This window comes from Phodopus roborovskii, unplaced genomic scaffold, assembly GCF_943737965.1.
Source record: "Phodopus roborovskii unplaced genomic scaffold, PHOROB, whole genome shotgun sequence".
Lineage (NCBI taxonomy): Eukaryota > Metazoa > Chordata > Mammalia > Rodentia > Cricetidae > Phodopus > Phodopus roborovskii.
Genome location: NW_026125136.1, coordinates 25,726 through 31,880, shown reverse-complemented (window position 1 = coordinate 31,880; position 6,155 = coordinate 25,726). Strand labels below are relative to the sequence as shown.

The 6,155-nt window shown below is 46.4% G+C and overlaps 1 pseudogene; it reads right to left on the bottom strand.

The window, feature by feature from the left end:
* Positions 1–5,385: 5,385 nt before the first annotated feature.
* LOC127226080 (proteasome subunit beta type-4-like) lies at positions 5,386–5,940 on the bottom strand (annotated as a pseudogene).
* Positions 5,941–6,155: the final 215 nt, after the last annotated feature.

Here is a 6,155-nt window from a genome sequence, read left to right as displayed (position 1 = left end):
ACTGCAGCACCTGCTTGTAAGCCCAGTTTTAAGAAGCAGCGGCAGATACATCCCTGGTGCTCACTGGTCATCCTTGTACTCACTTGGAGAACTCCAGGCCAATAAATAATCTCTAAAACAAGGTGCAGAGTGCCAGAAGGCGGCCAGCAGAGGCTGTCCTCTGGCCTCCACACACATCTGCATGCACCGGGACATACCTGTATAACACTCACACACAGATGCACACACATACACACACACACACACACACACACACACACAGAGAGAGAGAGAGAGAGATTAAGTGAGCATTTATTCTTTTCGTATGCACCAAAGACATTAAAGAAATGGATTCTTTCTGTATCATTTCTATAAAAGGCAGAATAGTGATGACACTCAGGGCCGGCCAGTCTCTCAGAAGGCAGTCTGTTCTAGTTGCCTTCCTGCTGGGTAATAAAACACTGTTAACAAGACCCAGCTCAGCAGAGGAAGGGGTTCATTTTACTTTACACTCGCAGTCTGTCATCCAGGGAGGTCAGCCAGAAACTCAACAAGGAGCCACAGGAAACCTGCTTCTGGATCCAGCTCAGGCTCTTGTCTAGTGAGCTTTCTTATACAGACCAAGACCTTATGTCCAGTGAAGGGTGTTGTCCGAAGTGGCCTAGGCCCTCCCACTCAATCAACAATCAAATACTCCCCCACACAACACACCCACAGGCCAACCTGATCCAGGCAGCCCCTCAACACAGGAACTTCTCAGGTGACTCTGGGCTGAGACAGGCTGACCTGTACAGCTGACTGGGACACCATCAAAGCATAAACCAGTTTTCAGCAAGAACTAGACCAATTCATAACTTACGATGATTACAATGGTACTGGGTCCCTCAGCTTGGGAACCAGAAAGGCCCTAGCTGTAGGGTGGATAGTTTCAGGGTTCAAGAGGATCACGTTCAAATGGTTATGTACAGACTCACACAGCAGCACTTACGGAGCCCCGCAGGACGACAGAAGCGAAGGAGGTACAAGCAAACCCTCCAGAAGACAAAGAGACTTGGTTGAGCCTCCAGTGACTCGGCCCTAACTTTCCATCTCTTTCTCCTTCCCCCAGCTTTCAAACGCTGCTGCTTCAGAGGTACTGTGAGTACAAAGCAAGACAATCAAAGGTAAACTGTCCCACAGTGTAAAAGGCCTGGTGTAGTCTCAGAGTTGATTGCAATCAGTGGGATGAGCTGACCCTGAGCATTGAGCCCCTTATCCCACCTCTGTCCCTCCCTTTTCAGCCTTCTCAATGATGCTGTCCCTGCAGCTGAGGCAGCCTTGATGCTTATGGAATTTAGGGTGTCCACTGGAATAAGTTAGATCACAGGAAACTAGAGTGTGAGTCCCCCCAAAAGGAGGCACTGTGCAGTAGCTCTGAGAAAGCACATGGCACCAGACACCATATGCAGGCTTTATGAAGAAGACACAGATCCTGTACCCACACAGCTGGGTGTTCGCAGAGGCCTCCATTCTCTGTGCCCATTTCCTCTTCATAGCCACATGGCTTGCAAACATTTTGAAATACTAACTGGTTTTGTTTGTTTGCTTGACTTGCATTTCTCCTTGTTTTAGCTGGGGCCCCCAGATGAAAATGAGACACATACTTGCCTAACCCTAAGGTGACATGGCAGCATAGTGACATGTGCAGTGAGTGTCTTGGTGGCAGAGAGGCACAGGAAGGAGTAGTGATGTTAGCCTCTGAGCAGATGACCCAATGGTGATGCTAGCAAGCCTCTGAGCAGATGACCAATGGTGATGCCAGCAAGCCCCTGAGCAGATGACCCAGTGGTGATGCTAGCAAGCCTCTGAGCAGGGAGGATGAAATTATCAGGAATTCTGGGCAGGAGGTTTTGATTTATGAACTATAGCAAATAGCAAAATTCAGACAAACAGACGGGATTGTCTGCAGCAGGTTGAGTGAAAGGACAAGTGGTCAAAAGACAGTCACCGATACTAAAGACTGGACAGATCCAGCACACACAGAAGCCAGCTGTGCTGGCACACCTTTAACCCTTCAATCAGAGGTGGAGGCAGGCACACCTCTGAGTTCCAGCCTGGTCTCCATAGTTGGTTCCAGGCCAGCCAGCCAGGCCTACTCGGAGAGACGCTGTCTCAACAAACAAACACATAAAACAAAACCAAGACCCCAAATAACAAACCAAACAAATCCCAACAAAACACACGGAAAATGGAGCAAAAACCCTATTAGCAGAGGAAAACCAAAGAGTGGAGTGAGGTTTAGGTTCTGAGAGAAATGAGAGCAGACAGTGGTTAGCAGGGCCACTGTGCTGCAGGAGTCAGGAGCCCAGCCTTCCAGCAAGCCCCTTCCTCAGGACACGTCCACAACAGCACACACATGTCTTAGTCAGGGGTTTCTACTGCTGTGAGGAAACACCATGGCCAAAAAGGGTAGGAAAGGGTTTCTCTGGAAGTCAAGACAGGAACTCAAGCAGGAGCTGATGCAGAGGTCATGGAGGGGAGCTGCTTACTGATATGCTCTCCATGGCTTGCTCAGCCATGTGGATTCTTATAGAATCCACAACCAACAGCCTAGGAATGGCCCCACCCACCATGCACCAGGGTTGGAGCCTGCTGGTGTTCATCTGTCTAGGTTGTAAGTTATTTCTCCCTGAATAAACATCTATTCGGCCTATTTGTTTATCCTGATCCTTATTTAACTGCAATACCCTCCCACTTTGATCACTAATTTAGAAAACACCTTAAAGCTGGATCTCATGAATCTCAATCGAATTTCTCTTCTCTCAGATGACTTTAGTTGTGTCAAGTTGACATAAAACTATCCAGCACAGTACTTAATAAAGTTAAACCAAATTTAGTTGTAACAAAATAAAGTTAGATGTTTTGTACAATTTGTTTTCGAAAACTGAAATTCATTTGGGGCAAAAACAAAGGGCTCTCCTTTTCCCCTCACTTGTGTATTTGTGTGTGTGTGTGTGTGTGTGTGTGTGTGTGTGTGTGTGTGTGTGTGTGTGTGTGTGTGTATGTATGTGTGTGTTTGTCTGTATGTGGTATGTGAATGTGAATGTGTGTGTGGTGTGTGTGTGTGTATGTGTGGTGTGTATATGAATGTGTGTGTGTGTGTGTGTGTGTGTGTGTGTGTGTGTGTGTAGACCAAAGGACATCTCATGCATCATCCTTAAGAATCCATCTATTTCCCTTGAACAGGGTCTCTGCTTTGCCTGAGAGCTCACCAATTGGGCTGCCTGGGCTAGCTAGCTAACAGCAGACCCCCCTGACTCTGTTTCTCCAGCATAGGATTACAATCACATCTTACCATACCTGGTGTTTTTATGTGGCTTTTGGGGATTGGAGCCCAGGTCCTTGTCAATCCCCCCAGTTCCTCATCATGATCATTTATTGATAGCCTTTCTGTTTTGCTGAAATGAAGGTACTGTGTATACACCAATGGAAGTGAGGAGCACTGGCTTTGTGTCATGAAGCTGGCTACCAGGACTCCACCACCCTGAAGGGAACAGCATTGTTGAAGGATAAGGCTTGCCCATCCTGTCCTGTGCACTGTGTCTGACTGCCCAGCAGCTGACACTCCACCTTCCCCCAGCCTCTCCAGCAAGTTGGGCTCGTCCATCTTTCCTCTCCTAGCCATCTGTTCCTGCTGCTCAGGTAGTCCCCTGCTCTCCACCCTCCATGGCCTGTCTGAGCAGGCGGGTGTGCAGGCCTCTGATGAGGTGGGCCTTGGCCCCTCCATCACTCTCAGCCTAGAGAAGAGCACCAGCTGTCTGGCTTGATTTGCATTTTTTCTCCCAAATAATGAAATTAGCCATGAGTTTCCCGAGGTGATGCAATACGCAAATTTGTGCTAGAGGTGTCAATGTGTGATGGAGAGGGAAGGGAGGTCAGAGGGAACATCACGACAGCTAATTTGCTGCTCTGACACAGAAAGGAAATACTACAAATGCCACTGGAGACACACCTCAGCCAAGAGGAAAGTTAGATGAGGCTTTTACAAGGTAATTTTCTTCTCTGGGAAAAAGGCACCAACGTTTTATGAACACACGGGAGAAGGTGTTCATCAAGACAGAAGCCATTCTCACTCACTGAGTTTCTTCAGGCATTAGGATTGTCCTAGAATGTTGAAGTGCATAGGCCACCAGCTCTGACATCCCACAAAATGCTGGTTACTTGGTTTTTCCCTGATTATAACTGAGACTCCTCAGGTTACAAAAAACACCAATTTTCTTTTCCAGGTTGCTTACCAGTTCTGTGAGGGCTTCTCACATGGGCTCTCTCTATTCCATGTTTTTAAACTAATTCATTGTGTGTCGTACCTGAGGAAAACACAGGGGCCTTGCTTCTATTTTGAAGCAAATGTGTATGCAGTACTTGGCAGACCCTGACAGTATCAGTAACTCACAGACTTCTGTGATCGCCCTCTTCCTAAGCAGAGAAAGATGAACATCAGCCACACAAAGGATTAACTGTTTCACAGTTAGGTCCTCTCTCTCCTCTTACTCAGAAAAAGATTTATTTCCTTCCCTGTCATTCAATAGACTCCTTCATAGTCTGTTCCCAGAACCCATTTGAGTCTGTTCCTCTCCTGTCTTTCCTTCATGACTTCATTGAATATTTTTAACCCATCACATATGTAAAACATCACAAGCATCCCAAATAAAATTACCTAGAGCTGTAGAGAGACCCAGTTAGGAAAATGCTTGCTATTCAATCATGGAGACTGGAGTGCAATCCTTAGGACCCATGCAACAGCCAAACACGGTGGTATACACTGTAAACTCAGTGCTGGGAAGAAGAAAGGGAGCCCAGCTGGTGAGCTCCAGGTGTAGTGAAAGACACTGTCTTAAAAAATAAGGCAGAGAGTGACAGGTGTGACTGAGGAAGATAGCCATCATTAGTGGTCCTTAACCTGTGGGTTGCAAACTCCACAGGGGTCACATATCAGAGATCCTGTATATCAGATGTTTACATTATGATTCATACCAGTAGCAAAATTACAGTTATAAAATATCAATTTTATAGCTGGGGAGGTCACCACATGAGGAACTGTTTTAAAAGGTTGAAGCATTAGGAAGGTTGAGAACCACAGTTTGTTCTTTTGTGAAATAGACAATATTTCCTTCCTTTCTTCCTTCCTCCTTCCGTTATTCTTTCCTTTCTTCCTTCATTCCTTCCTTCCTTTCTTTCTTCCTTCTTTCCTTCCTTCCTTCCCTCCCTCCTCTCCCTTCCTTCTTCTTCTTCTCTCTCTCTCTCTCTCTCTCTCTCTCTCTCTCTCTCTCTTAAAGGACTGATTTATTTTATAGAAGCCTACCTCTGAACCAGCCAAGTTCAAATTTAGATGTGTATAGTTTCAACTGTAGAGAGTGTGCCTGCATTTCATTCTAATCCAATGGTCACATGGGCAATCTCCCAGTTGGTTCCTGCTAACAATGGTTCTACTTCAACCCCTCCTTCAGTAAAGTGGCAGATTCTAGACTAGTTATAGGAACCAGCACAGGCCTCTGGTTGCTTCTCCCCAGGCTGCACCATGACCAGTGGCCAGTGAAAGGGCTTCTTAAGTGATATCAAGCATGTCCACTTAACCAAGGAAGCTTTCTCTATTAGCATATCCTCTAATGACTAATGCTCCATTGTGGGTTCATCTTGAAGCTTTTGCTGTACATGGCCCTTGTCAATCATAAATGAATAGCTCTAGGGCTATACCTATGTCCATCTCCCAACAGCTCTTCATCAGTTACGGTCTAGCTGAGAACTTTCTTCAAAATACTGGAAATCGTAGAAATCTCCAAGCACCCAGGCTGTTGCTGGGCTGACTTGCATAATGCAAGAGACATTGTGGAAATGAGCCAGGGAGCAGTAGGAGATTAGAATGTCTATAATCACCACTCCACCATCGGGCTTCACCCAGAGTACCAATGTTCCTGCCACCATGGGGAGATAATGAAGAGCTGAAAACCTATGCATGTAGGTGCAGGATGCTGCCCCCTTAGCCTATCACAACTGATCCCACCCTGCCCTGCCTGTCTCCACATTGTTCTGTGCTATTCCTCACAATGAAGTGGTCTCTTGAGGGCCTTGCATTTTTATTCAATTTTCTATTGTTTTTAAAAGGGCACACATTGGTACCCTAGGGCCAGTTCCTTGAT